Source organism: Phascolarctos cinereus, unplaced genomic scaffold, assembly GCF_003287225.1.
Source record: "Phascolarctos cinereus isolate Bilbo 61053 unplaced genomic scaffold, phaCin_HiC Scaffold_5;HRSCAF=322, whole genome shotgun sequence".
Lineage (NCBI taxonomy): Eukaryota > Metazoa > Chordata > Mammalia > Diprotodontia > Phascolarctidae > Phascolarctos > Phascolarctos cinereus.
Window position 1 is genome coordinate 173,094,011 of NW_027555958.1, and position 15,561 is coordinate 173,109,571.

Below are 15,561 nucleotides of genomic sequence, written 5' to 3' on the forward strand. Positions count from 1 at the left end.
ATCAGACATCTTAGAAGAAAAGAAACTAGAAACTCCTAGAATTATAGAAAGTAGCTTGAACTATGTTTACTGTATTAAGTGTTAAAGTCCTAACCCACAGGGCAGCTACTACTTAAATTCATTTTGTTCCATCTGGAACTTACTTAGTAACTTCCCTTATGAGAGGATACAATTTGTAAGTACAAATCAGATGGAATCATACAATTAAATTACCTTCATTGCAATAAATTCTTTCCTCAGTATTTTGGGTACTTGACAGAATATTTTCTCCCTATAAATCCTATGAACTAATTCTTTAAAAGCCCATAAAATGTTTTGGCCTTTCACTAAAACAAAGATGTGTAACTTCTGGTGAATCTTCAGCTTAATCCATCCTGTGGCATATTTGCCAAAATGAAGTATCTTTGGCTGCTTCTAATCCTTAGAGTTCATGACAACAATTATGACAGCATACATGGTTGAAAAATAATAAAGGTGTCCCTACAAATAAGATACAAAACACACATGTACACATAATGCTTATGCATATATCCACGTCTGTATATGTATGTATATGCTTTTACACACACACACACACACACACACACACACACACACACACACACATGCACACATGCACACACATACATATCTGAACTTTGGAGTGGGGAATTCCAAACTTTACAATTAGTGACACAGAGAAAGCTAAGAACTGTTCTCCTTCAGATTTGCTCTTACTGTTCAGATCTTTCAGTCATGTCCGATTCTCCGTGACTTCATTTGGGGTTTTCTTGGCAGAGAGACTGGAATAATTTGCCTCTTCCTTCTCCAGCTCATTATACAGATGAGAAAACTAAGGCAAATAGAGTGAAGTGATGTGTCCATGTTCACATAGCTAGTCAATGGTGGAGGCCAGATTTGAATTCAGGAAGATTAGTTTTCCTGACTCCAAGTCCGACACTCTATTCACTGCATCACCTAGGTATCTCCTTTAGATACTAATATATAGTATAAAACAGAATATAGATCATCTAGTAGAGGGATTATTAATATTTTTTTTCTGTGTGTCAGAGGCCTCTTGGGAATCTGGGGAATTTTATTTTTAATTACATAAAATACAGAAGATTCCAGAAGAAATACATTTTATTTAAATATAATTATCAATATATGTGCATACCATAATATAAAATATGCTACATGTATATGTAGTATATGCATATATGATATGTATAAGCAGAAATATATTATGTATATGTGTATACACATATGCACATGTGTTTATATATGTGAACATATGTTTGTGTTTACACATATGCATTTACATATATGTTTATTCATGTAACCCAGGTTAAGATTCCTGAATCTAGTCCAACCATCTTACTTTATGTAATAAAGGGAAGAAAGAGAATAAGCATTTATATCATGCCTACTATGTGCCAGACTCTGTGCTAAGTACTTTTATAAATATCATATCATTTGATCCTCACAACATAGATGTAATTATTTTTCTCATTTCTTCGTTTAAGGAAACTGCAGCAAACACTGGTCAAATGATTAGCTCAGAATCATATAACTAGGAAGTGTCTGAGACTAGAATTGGACTTGCTTAAAATCACCCACCTTGAATATGGGAAGTGGGTGAACATTACACCCAGATCTTTCACCTTCACATTGACCAAGCCCTCCTTCCACTATTATTTTAGAAATTATGAAGTCTTGATGATAAAGCAAAAGTAGAATATTATGCCTTTCTATCACTCAGAAAAAATCAACAAACACACAAAAAAATCTAAATACAGTTTCATTTTTCCTTAGGTTGAAGCAGAAAAGGTAGTTGATATTTTTCTAATATTCATTGTGTTTTTAAATATTAATAATAAAAAAGATTCAACATCCCATTTGAAATATTCTTATATGAGGTATTAAAAATGAACTTGGCCCAGTTTAAGTGACATATTTTTTCTATTAGAACAGGTGTTTTAAAACTTGGATCTATAATTATACATACATATATGTATATAATTATATGTACATACATATGCATATACATATTTCTATACACACATCAATATTATTTAAAATATCTGTCTTCCTTCGTAATCTTCAGGATTTTTGTTTTGTTTTCTACATTTAAAAACATTATTTTGAGAAAAGGTCCCTAAGTTTCACCAGTATGCCAAAGGGTCTCATGACATAAAAGGGTGAGAATTCTTATATTAGGAAACACTAGAAAAGAAATTTCTTTAGAATTAATTTCACCAAGGATAAGTATCAAATCTCTAAATTCATTGATGCGTATGCAACTCCTCATTCTCTATTAAAATCATACTGAAGTGCCTCACCATGGTATCAAGTTAAATCTTGGTCATTAAAAGACAAGACCGAGGGTACAAATATTCTGACAGGTTATGCCAAGCTGAAGAAAATGTATATTCCTGACATTCAAAGTTCAGCTCAGAGAAGATAGGAGAGGTACATCACCAGAAGTTTAGACTCCAGGTATTTAATTGATTTTCGGCTACAGCTATGGAAAACATTTGGGCACTAAGGCACAGAGATGGGTTGCAAACTTCAAGGATGAGTGGATTATTATATGCAAATATATCTGTGTATGTACATATATGTATGTATGTAGATATAATTATGTTTGTATGCATGTGTATTTATAAACACATACATATATCATGCCTATTAAGCTCTTCCTACATGTCAGCTAGGAAAAGGAAATGACACACCACTCTATTATCTTTGCCAAGAAAACCCAGATGGGGTCACAAAGTCAGACTCGATTGAAATGACTGAATGACAACATCATGTGTCAGTTATTTTTTCTTCTCTGTTCTTTGTTACAACAGATAATGTATTTTATATCTGAAGGGTTAATCCACTTCTAAGAAATGGATATTTACCAGGAGGAATACATGCAGAGAACAGTGTCACTTGCTCAGAAATAGAGAAAAAATCAATGGCAGGATTTCTAATGGCTGAGCTGAACCGAAAGGTGAGCAAATAAGTGTATTAGAAACATTTGTTATTTTTGGGGAGGGTGGGTAAACACAAAGGTAACAAAATAAGTGTTTTATCGCAGATTGAGAATAATGTGGAGACATGAAAAAGTAACCTAGTAACTACGAGAATGACTTTTAGGAGTCAAAGCCAAACTTTTCAGCATCAAACCCTGTGTATTTTGTGGAGAAAAACACCATGGCTATCTAACTTGGCTACTCATTTTGTGACATCCCATTCTTAGTCCAGTTTGGTTGGAGAAGTGGAAGAATGGAAGGAAAAACCAGCAAACATTCTATTTTATTTGTTATTTACATCACATATATGATCAAGTGCTTCATCTCTACAATTAAATAATCAGCAGTTTAGAGAAAGCCAAGAACTACCCTTCTTTAGATGTCAAGGACTAAAATAGTCCTTTGCTTTATTCATTTCTTTAAAATTTTCCTATTGATCTTAATTAAGCTCTTGCTGAGTTTATGAACGCAAAGGGATTTTTTTAATAATGGAAAAACATTAAAAATTATTTCCCCATAGGTTTTTCAAACTCCTAATAGCTATAATTGGCCCACTACATAAAGCCAACTAATGTTTATTAAGTCATCATGTCTCTAATTGTGACAAAGGAATTCGATGAAGATAAAAATAATCAACTGGAGAGGGAACACAAGGTAATAACTAGCATTTATACAGTACTTTTAAGGTTTACAAAATGCTTTAATATGTTATCTCATTTGATCTTGGCAATAACCCTGTGAGGTAGATTTATTCCCATTCTACAGATGAGGAAATGGAATCTCTCTCTCTCTCTCTCTCTCTCTCTCTCTCTCTCTCTCTCTCTCTCTCTCTCTCTCTCTCTCCCCTCATTCAATGTGTAAGCTTCATCAATTGTAGGGCTGTGGATCTGTTTCCTCTTGGATGTTAAAGCTTATGTCTTTATACTCATGCCACTCATTTGTCGTTTAGCATCTATGTTATCATAGACAAGAAAGGATATTTTTATTATGTTAGGCTGTAGTGAAAATAATAATATGGATATCTCATATGAAAGTGTTAATGCCTTGATATCAACCTAAAATTTATTCCTAGCATGCAGTTATTCAAAGGAAAACAGCTCCGTTTTCATTTTGTGTTTTTGCACAATAATAAAAAATTAGAACTGAGACTTCCAGTATCCAAGATGGTGGAGTAAGCAGGAAATTTCCCTCCAAAAAAATCATAAAATAGAGTCCCCAGACAAATCCTGGAACAGCAGAACCAGCAAAAAGATGGGGTGAAACAATATTTTAGCTCAAGAAACTTGAAAGATTGGCAAGGAAAGTCTATCTCACTCATCTAAACAAGCCAGCAACAAGCCCCATCTCAGCAAACCAGCAAAAGGTCCTGGGCCCTTGTGTGGTGAGCAGGCAAATGCCAATGCCAGGAATCCTCTGTCACATGCCTTAGAATAACCCAAGGATCCAGCAGACTCCATATTTGAGAACCACTACAGACTAAGGAATAGCCCTGGGCAAATAGGCAACCTCCAGAGGCTAGACCTCCATGTGCTTCAGTGTAGCACCAGGAAATGCAGAAATATCCCACAGGCTTCAGCATATGCTGACACCAGTACTTGGACCCCAACTCAGAACCAGGAAAACTCCCAGACCCCTATGGCCTCTACCAGCACCAGCAACATCATACTACCCCCCATCCTATTTCCTCAAAAGAGCACCAGACACAAGGGTCCCCCGTGGGCCTCAGAGCAACATCAGAACAGCACTCAGTAAACAGCCAGGGACTGCATCCCCTGGCAAAAGAAGAATGAGACAGTGCCCCTTCCACCCTGGGGGCAGAGCTCAAATTTAAAAGGAAGAGGAAAGGCCAAAAAATGAGCAACAACAACAAAAAAGAGAAATTTATTATGGTTACAGGGAAGCTCAAGACATAAATTCAGAAGAGGACAACAATGTCAAAATACATATGGGCAAAATCCCAAAGAAAAATATGAAATGCTCTCAAATCCAAAAAGAACTCATGGAAGAACTGAAAAAAACATGAGCTTAAAAATCATATAACAGAGGTAGAAAAAAAATTGGGAAAAGAAAAGAGAGTAATGCAATAAAATTATGAAAACAAAATCAACAGCTTGGAAAAAGAAAACAACTTAGAAAGTAAAATGGAAAAGGAGATACAAAAAGCCACTGAAGAAAACAACTCCTTAAAGAGTACAATTGGCCAAATGGAAAAGAAAGTATAAAAGCTAACTGAGGAAATCAGCTCCTTTAATTAGGCAAGTAGTAACTAATGATTCTATGAAACATCAAGGATCAAAGAAAATCAAGAGGATGATAAAATGGAATAAAATGTTAAATACCTCATGGGAAAAACAACTGACATTGAAAATAGATCCAAGAGAGACAATGCCAGAATAATTGACTACCTGAAAGCCAGAATAAAAAGAGATCTGGTTAGCATCTTTCCTTTGTTTTTAACTTTGATAATATTTTATTTTTTTCCCAATTATATATAAAGAAAGTTTTCAACATTCAGATTTATAAAATTTTGAGTTTTGAACTTTATTCTCCCTCCTTCATTCCCCTCCCCCATCTCCAAGACAGCAATAAATCTGATATAGGCTAAACATGTACAATCGTATTAAACATATTTCCATGTTAGTCATGTTGTGACTAATCAGTATAAAAGGGAAAAACCAAGAGAAAGAAAAAAAAGGTGAAAATAATGTGCTTCGATTTTCATTCAGATTTCATAGTTCTTTGTCTAGATGTGGATAGTGTTTTCCACCATAAGTCTTTTGGAATTGTCTCAGATCATTACATAGCTGAGAAAAGGCAAGTCTACCAAAGTTGATCATCATACAATGTCGCTGTCACTGTGTACAATGTTCTCTTGGTTCTGCTCACGTCATTCGCATCAGTTCATGTAAGTTTTTTCAGTATTTTCTGTAATCTGTCTGCTCATCATTTCTCCATAGCACAGTAGCGTCCCTTTACATGCATATATCACAGCTTGTTCAGCCATCTCCCAAGTGATGGTCATTCCCTCAATTTCAGTTCTTAGATAAGCCACTTAATCTTCCTGTGCCTTGGTTTCCTCATCTATAAAATGAGGAAAATAATAGCACCTACTTCAAAGGATTGTTATGAAGATCAAATGAAATAATATATGTAAACTGCTTTGCCATATTTATAATGCTGAATGCAAGCTATTACTATCACTAGTAAGACTGTAAGGTCCTGGAGGGTAAATGGTATTTTTGCCTTTCTTTGTATCCTCAGTACTTGGCATCATTCCTCACACATAACAAATGCTTAATATAAGCTTATTAATTAATTGGGTGATTAATTAGTTTGTTTACCTTAAAGATAATTGGGAACTGACTGACAGTGTTATCTGAGATGGGCTTTCTCCTGAAGGACTACTTTTTTTTTTCACATGTTACACAGAGGAAACTTAAAAAGATAAGCTTAGACATTGACTTATGGTTTTTTTTCGTACTCTCTCTTTTGGATTTCCAAATTAAAATGCCAGGGGAGGAAGAAAAATAGGAGTATTGTAGGGAGTGGGGTGTATACACACACACACACACACACACACACACACACACACACACATTCCCTCCCTTCTCAATTCAGTAGCAGAAAATGGAGTGCTTCATAGTTCTAAGATTTTGATTTGATTACTGGGTTCATTTTCACTCTCCTTCTTTACCCCTATTATTTTAGTTTCTAATCACATGCCACCTTAGTTCTGTATGCTCATAGAATAAAGATGGTGGATCCTTTTGCTGTTTAATGGAAAGAAAATGAAAATCAATATCAAATTCAGAAGATCTGAGTTCAAGTTTTTGCTGTTACAATTATAAACCTTTTTGAGTCTTTTTTTTTCCTTATCTAAAAATAGTGGTGATAGAGAGTCATAAAACTAATGCAATGGGGATTGAATTATCAGAGATTGAGTCTCCTGGGGGGAAAATGTAAGAACTTTCATGCCAGAGGCAGAGCCAAGATGGCAGAGGAGAAGGAGGGATTCAACTGAGCTCTCCTCCAAAGCCCTCCAAATACTTTTAAAAATTGCTCTAAACAAATTCTAGAATGGCAGAACCCACAAAAAAAAATGGAATGAAGCAATTTTCCAACTCAAGACAACATAGAAGGTTGGCAGAAATGGTCTGTTGGACCAGGGTGAGAGGAGAGTGCAGTTTAATGAAGTGCAGATTGGGCCCCAACAAACAAGAAGCAGGCTTTGGGAGCTACTGAATAAGTGGCAGCAGTGGCAGTTTCCAGACCTCTCAACCCACAAACAGTAAGGAGAATGGACAACAGGTCAGAAAAAGATTTACACAGGTCCCTTTGCTGGCAGGGATAGGATGCTGTTGCATTGCCTATACTTGGATCTGGGTTGCAGTCTTGAGTCTTAGTCCCTGTGTGAGCAGGAGCAGTAGCACACTGGAGCTGGTAGACACAGTTGAATGGAGACCCTCATCACAGTTCCAGAATTGAAAAAAAAAAGTGGTTGGGGTCACTCACAAACCAATGTATGTACAGGAGAGTAGTAAACAAACCTCTCCCTATATCATACCACCTAGAAGAGCCAAAACCTGACAGGTCCCCAGAATTACTTCTGAAAATAGCTGCACAGAAAAAAAAAAACTTGAAACTTAGGATAGTGCATTCTCCATTTGGAAAACAGAGTCCCACTTTAACATAGAGTTAAAAATCAAGAAATAGGCTGGAAAATGAGCAAACAACAGAAAAAAAAATCTCACCATAGCAAGTTACTATGGTGACACGGGAGACCCAAGCCTCAAAGAAAATTATGAATTGCTCTCAGGCTTAAGGGCTCAAAAAGGGTTTTAAAAATCAAATAAGAGAGGTAGAAGAGAAATTGGGAAGAGAAATGAGAGTGATGCAAGAAAATCATGAAAAACAGTCAACAGCTTAGTAAAGAAGGCAAAAAAAAAATACTGAAGAAAATAACACCTCAAAAAACAGAGTATAACAAATGGTAAAAGAGGCAAAAAATCAAATGAAGAGAAGAATGCCTTGAAAAGCAGAATCAGCCAAATGAAAAAAAAAAAAAGATACACAAAACTTTACTGAAGAGAACCCCTTAAAAAAGTAGAATTGTCCAAATGCAAAGGAGGTACAAAAGCTCACTAAAGAAACTAATTCCTTATAAGTTAGAACTGGAAAAGTGGAACATAATGACTTTATGAGACATCAAGAAACAATTAAAAAAAATCAAAACAATGGAAAAATAGAGGAAAATGTGAAATATCTCATTGGAAAAGCAAATGACCTGGAAAATGTATCCAAGAGAGATAATTTAAGAATTATCAGACTATCTGAAAGTCACGAACAAAAAACCCTAGACATCATCTTTCAAGAAATTATCAAGGAAAACTGCTCTGATATTCTAGAACCAGAGGGTAAAATACAAATTGAAAGAATACACTGATCACCTCCTGAAAAATACCCCAAAATCAAAACCCTTAGGAATATTATATAGCTAAATTCCAGACTTCCCATTTGAAGAAGAAAATACTGCAAGCAGCCAAAAAGAAACAATTCAAATATGATAGAGCTGCTGTCAGGATAATACAAGATTTAGCAGCTTCTATATTAAAAGATAGGAGTGCTTGGACCATGATATTGAAGAGGGCAAAAGAGTGAGGATTACAAGTAATAATCACAGCCCAGCAAAACTGAGTATAATCCTCCAAGGGAAAAATGATATTCAATGAAATAGAGGACTTTAAGCATTCCTGATGAAAAGACCAGGACTGAATAGAAAATGCTACTTTCAAATACAAGACACAAGAGAGGCATAAATAAGTGAGGTCCTCTGATAAAGAGATTGTTGAAAAAGAAGTATTGAACTTAATTTCTCAAATGTAGAAAACTGAGTTAAATTTATAGAAATAAGAGCCATTGCACAGTTGATAAAAAGTCAAAGGTATAAACAGGCTGTTTTCAGATAGAGTGATTAAAGCTATCTATAGTCATATAAAAATGCTCTAAAACACTATTGATTAGAGAAATGTAAATTAAAACATCTTTCAGCTACCATCTCACACCTGTCAGATTGGCTAATATGACAGAACAGGAAAGTGACAAATTTTTGAGGGGATATGGGAAAAATTAAAGCACTAATATACTATTGATGAAGTTGCATATTGATTCAACCATTCTAGAGGCCAGTTTGGAACTCTTCTCAAAGGGTGATAAAACCATGAATACTCTTTGACCAAGCAATACCACTATTAGGTCTATATCCCAAAGAGATTAAAACAAAAGGAAAAGGACCTATGCATACAAAAATATTTATAGCAGCTCTTTTAATGGTGGAAAAGAATTGTAAATTGAGGGGATGTCCATCAATTAGGGAATGGCTGAATAAGTTGTCATATATGATTTTGATAGAATACTATTGTGCTTCAAAAAATGATGAACAGGATGTTCTGAGAAAAAGAAAAAGAAAAGCAAGGAAGGATTTGTGTGAAATGATGCCAAATGAAATGAGCAGAACCAGGAGAACATTGTACACAGTAACAACAACATTGTATGATTATCTACTATGAATAACTTAGCTATTCTCAGCAATACAATGATCTAAGACAATTCTGTAGTACTTATGATAAAAGATGATTCCCATCTCCAGAGCAAGAACTGATAGAACCTGACTGCAGATCATAGATACATTTTTTACCCTGTACTTTATTTTTCTTAGGGTTTTTTTGTCTGTGTTTCTTTCACAAAATGACTTACATGTAAATGTGTTTGGCCTGACTACACATTATACCCTATGTAAAATTGCTTGCCTTCTCAACGACAGGGGATGGGAAGGAGGAGAATTTGGAACTTAAAATTTGAAAAAAAGAATGTTAAAACCATTTTTACTTGTAATTTAGAAATAATAAAATATTCAGTAAGAATAAAAAAAAAGAATTTCCATGTCCAAAGGTGCCATATAAATACATTAAGATCAAATAATAAAGAATGATGCTTCTACTTTCAGATATTGAACTTTTAGAATTCTTTTTTCCCAAAAAGATATGTTGAAAATATGACTAAGTTAGTGTTGTGCCATAAGAAATGAATATGAGAAATTTGGGGGGAGGGAAACTTCTTTGAATTATTTCAGAATGAGGTGAGCAGAATCAGGCAAGAGTTATGCCCCACACTTAGTCCCGTGAAGTCATCCTGCCTCTCAGCTTAGAGGCAGTAGAGCATAGTTTCAGAATGATGCATATACTGCCAAGAGGGCAGTATGAAGGAGGGTTATAAAGGAGGGTTCAAGAGGGTAGGAAAGGTGAATTACCATAAAGGAAATAATATTAAGAACAAACAATTTTAAAATATTTGGATTGATTCAAAGACACATACAAATCTAGTTGGTATGCCAACAATAAGTATTTAAGTGGTTGAAATACATTTACAAGCAGCAATCATGACCTCTACACAAACTTTCTCTCTCCATGCATCTTTCCTGCCTCTGACTTAGACAGAATATTAATTTTTCTAGATTATGTATCTAAACAAGTGTGGCAATTCCTTTATTCTGTTCCATTCAGAATGATGATATAAAATTCTTTCTCAAAAATTAAAAAAACCCTGCATATTGGCCTTGCCAGCCACACTCAAATAGCTATCACATGTCAATTTAATATTAAAAATATCTTGTAAGAAAATGGAAGCAAAGTAACTTAGGAGATACAAATGAACTTGCATGCTTCTATTGGTACTAATGATAAAACTGGAAAACAAGTTTGACATTGTGGTGGTGAATTGATTAGCTACTGCTTGTGGGCCTGCTTAAGGGATGCTACAAAAATGATTATACTAGGCCCAGGAGTTACACTCTTGATAAGTACACTTCTTCCCTTAGGCTCAGAACTAAGCCAACAGGCTGTAAGAGAAAGATAGGAAGCCACTTGGCTGAAAGGCTATGTTTTCCCTTCACTTGTCTGAGGGCATGCTTGCCTTTGATAATAAAGTCTCATAAATACATGTCATTGAAATGCTGGAGAAGGGAATACCATTGCTCCACATGTATTGAGAGGCTTTGAAATCCAATACCATATCCTCCATTATGGTTAAAGATAAAGGGCAATTGACTGTGATGACTTAAAATTTATAGACAGTATGGCAGGATGAGCTGGGAAAAATGCCTCTGGAAAATTTCATCTATGCCATCTCCCTTCAACTTCATCTCCCAAGAAATTTTTGACTGATCTTGGATCATGTGTTCTGAAAACAGGAGGGAAAAGGCATCTGGTTGATGTTAGCTACAAAATGGAATGTGAGGCAACTCACCCATAAATAGGAAAAAAAGGAGAAAACCCCTTTCCTCTTTTTTCCTTTTGTTTCCTTTCTCTTATAAAGAAGTCTTTCATCATTTGGCATTTCTCCAATATTCCATTGTAAAATCACATGAGATTCAACATAAGCTCTAACCTTTTTTACTATGTAGACCTCCCCCAGATTAATGCCATTTTTCAAATTCTGCTCAAATTCCTGCAGAGCATTCTGTATAAATACTTTTTGAAAACTACTAGCTTTGACCTCAGTCTGACTTTCTGTCAGACAATCCACACAGATCTCTGTTTGGAGAATGCGCAAATAATGTATTTTTCCTTTGGGGTCTCAAATTGCCACTGCTCTCAAGCACGCATTGATCCCTTCTCCTTCACCCTTTTTCTATTCCATACCAACCCTAGGGATACAATATTCTTACCTTCTTTTCTTAAATTCCAATCAATTATCAAGCATATATCGAATACTGAAACCCCTGTACCCATCTGTTAAATAGTCCCAAGGCATATTAGGTGCCAAAGATGGGATATTCATTCATATATAAACTTGAAGCCACCTTGATATAATCATAAACAATTCCTTATAGAGACTAATATTTCTAACATCATATTAGGGACCCTCTTCTCACAAACTGTGCCATTTCTTTTCTTTCACCATGGGCCTGAGTATTTTTGTCTCAAAAACAGACATAGGAAGTGAATTAAATTAGATTCAAAAAGGGTTACTCATTGTAAATATTATATGATTGATACCTCTTAGAATAGGGCTGCTACATGCAGATGATTAAAACTTTTAGCATGGAGAGGGAGAGAAAGTGTCTATGGGGAAAAGGGCATTATGATGCGAGCCCTAATAATGATTTCAAAAAGAACAGAAAGTGTCATGCTTATGGCAACCCAAAGTATACCTGTGTTAAGAAATCCAGGATACTAGACAGAAGCTGTGAAAAGAAAGTTTGGAGTACTAAACCAAACATGGGGCAGTTCAGACACATTTTGAAGGAAATAGCAGGAAATCTCATAACTGAATGACAATATGTCTTATACAAAATCTCTGATGGGGCAATAGTCATTTTGGAGGTAGCATTCCTTCTTTATAGACCTAAGAATAAAATTTATCTTGAACTACGGAGACACTATCCCACTACTCTAATCTTATCCACAATAAAATCAGATGCTGGAGTACTCTCAGAGGTCCTCTCAGATCAATTAACATCAGATCAACTAGCTTCCTTTTTTTTTTCAGTATCTTCAAATTTATCATCTTCAGTTTTCCAGTTGGTAATTCAGTCAACAAGTACTTATCAAGCACTTCCTATGTGAAAGACTCTTGTCACTGAAACAGAACACCAATTTTCTAGTGAGGAAACTAATATGTGAATATTCTGAGATCTAGCCAGCAAGACAGGCCTGCTTGGAGACTCAAGTCTTACAAGACTTATTAGTACTCAAAATTTTGTGTTTGCAACTAAACACAATAATTCTTTCTTCTATCTAATATAGTTCTTACACTCAAAGAAAAAAGATTAGTTTCTGACATCTATTTTAGTTCATAATTGCATGTTCACACTAGGAGATGTCCATTGAGTGGTCTTCTGATTCTGCCTTGAGTTTTAGCCACATAATCTATGTGGTAATTTTCAAGACTTTATGTGTATTAAACAGGAGTTTGCATTAATTAATCATACGATATCATGTCTTATTAGATTTCTTGTGCAATGAGGTATGTTTGAATTGAATGACTGATTGGCTAGGCCAAAAAACCTGTGGGAAAAAGAAGGTTGACCCCGATACTTCTTGAGTCCTCTCTGATACTAAGCAGTGATAATGTTGCTTTTTTTTTTTTAACAGAATTGCCCTCTTTCCAAGGTACATTTCTTTTCTTCAGTGCTGAAATTCCTAGCAAGGATAGTTCATTTGCTCCTGTGATGGACTTCCACTGCTAAGGTCACTAAACTCTTCCATGGTCCATCAGTATCCTCTGGTAAGGGTTCCTAGGATACCTCAGGTTTCTTTACTGTATTAATCTTCTGATAAAGATTAACTATTTCAATGCTTTTAATAATCAATTCTTTGGGCAGATAGAGCTCATCAATATAATATCCTCAACATGAGAAGGTTTGTTACTTGCTCTTTCTCACAACAGAAATCTCTTACAAGAGAGCTATACACATATCTGCTTAGAACACACTTTTATCTTAGCTGTAATTTCTGCTTGTGGTTTTTCACTCCACACACTTCATTCATCATGTTTCCAGCCGCTGATAATGACATCAGCAGTAGAAAGTTTTTAGAAGGGTTGCATACCATGGACATTTTTCAGCAGTTTACTGGAATTTACTTATGCATACTTTAAATGTTTTTTAAGAGTATGAGATAAAATACATAGGATTATGAATGAAACAAGTGATATTTAAATAGTTATCAAAACATATGTATTTTAAAATAAACAAGTTCATGGACCACAGATTAAGAAGTGCTAAAATAATTTGCAGCCCAAGATTTACATAAAAGTGAAGTTAAATGTCATTTTCCTTAAGGTAAAGGAGATCAAGTTATAGGTATTGAAATTTGTGTAGTGATACACCTTCAAGGAAAATGGTAGATGGGGTGCTGGACACCTTGCCATTCACTCACATTATAAGTCCACTGGTGAATTAGTAAGCAGAATTAAAGCTCTTTAGTCTGCTATTCAAACTCTTCCATGATTTAGGGTAAATTATCTTCCCAATCTATCTCATACTATGCTATACAACTGTGGGAATTCACTTTACTTCACATAGTCTCATTGTAAAATAGGAAAAATAATAGGACCTACTTTAAAGGGTTGCTGTGGGGATGAAAAAATATCATAAAGAGTTTTGGAAATATTAAAATGCCAAATCAATGTGGGCTTTTGTTGATACTATTGTCTCGTTTCTCCGCACAGGAGCAGAGGTATTCTGGGAGGGAGTTTCTTAAATTTTTAGTGTGAGTATTTCTTCCTTGGAAATCAGCAAACACTACATATCTGGCTTGCTTTATTGTTTTGTAGATGATTTAGATTTTTTTAAATGGGAAAATATTAATGATGAAGATTAATAATGTGTGTGCATTTGATAACACATTTTAAGTTATAAATATATATGCATATACATGAGTCTATGTGTATACAGTATCATACATACATAGATATAGATATATATAGATATATAGATAGATATAGATATATACACACACACACACACACACACAGGTGTACATACAAATATAGGCAACAGTGATATAGGAAGCATGGAATCTCCTCCTCTTCCTTATAGAAGCTGATTAAAGGTGTTTTTTTAGAAATCTTCATTTCTCTTTGGACAAATGTCTTCAAAGCTAGTGTAGCAAAATTATTAATTGATTATTTTTAAAAAAATGCCTTTCACAGAGGGGCTAAAGCAGGTTCCAAAATAGAGAATAACAAAGCAAATCCAGTTGACAATCACAGAAAATTATGTGGTTTCACACCTATTCTATGGGGACATCTGACAGAAGTAGAGAACTTTCATGTTTGGGTATTTTAGGAGTCAGAATCATCATATCATCTTCTTGTGATATTTTCATATCTTCTTATCATCAGAACTTTTTCTCCCAATAATAGATTAGTGTAATGCTTTTCATTAATAAGACCTGAGTTATTGCCATGTTTAGACAGATTTATTGTGGTTGTGAAAATAAAGTAGCAATGAAGTATAGATGTGAATTGTATTGCAGTTGATCAGAGGGCAGCCTTCTGTCAGCATATATTAGAGGTGAGGAAGAGAAGGGGACTATATACCTTATACATCCCTCCTGTTCCAAAATCTGTCACATTTTGCCATTTGGACAAATGATCAAATCATGTTATATGCCAAAGAGAAATAGCTATATGTTCTTGGCATGGAAATAACCTGTAAGAAATTGCTATATATAGTCACCTATGTATGATGAAATATACCTGGTTGGCATGGGTGTGGACGAACAAGAGCTACAGTATTCATCTTTGGAGATATTAAGTAAATGACACCAAGCAATAGTGTTGAGTGAATATGTTCAGAGAGCCTAGAACCCCTATGTCTGATTATGTTATATTTTTACCAATATTTTCAATCCTGATGAGAGTAAGAAGGAAAAAGAGTTAGAGTCTTCTCTTAGAATTCCAGGTATAACTGTTAGTCATTCTGGTCAATGTTCAAGGTCAACCACAGAGCTTTTGCAGTCTCCTTTCCCCCATTTATAAAGTCATGATGGTAACA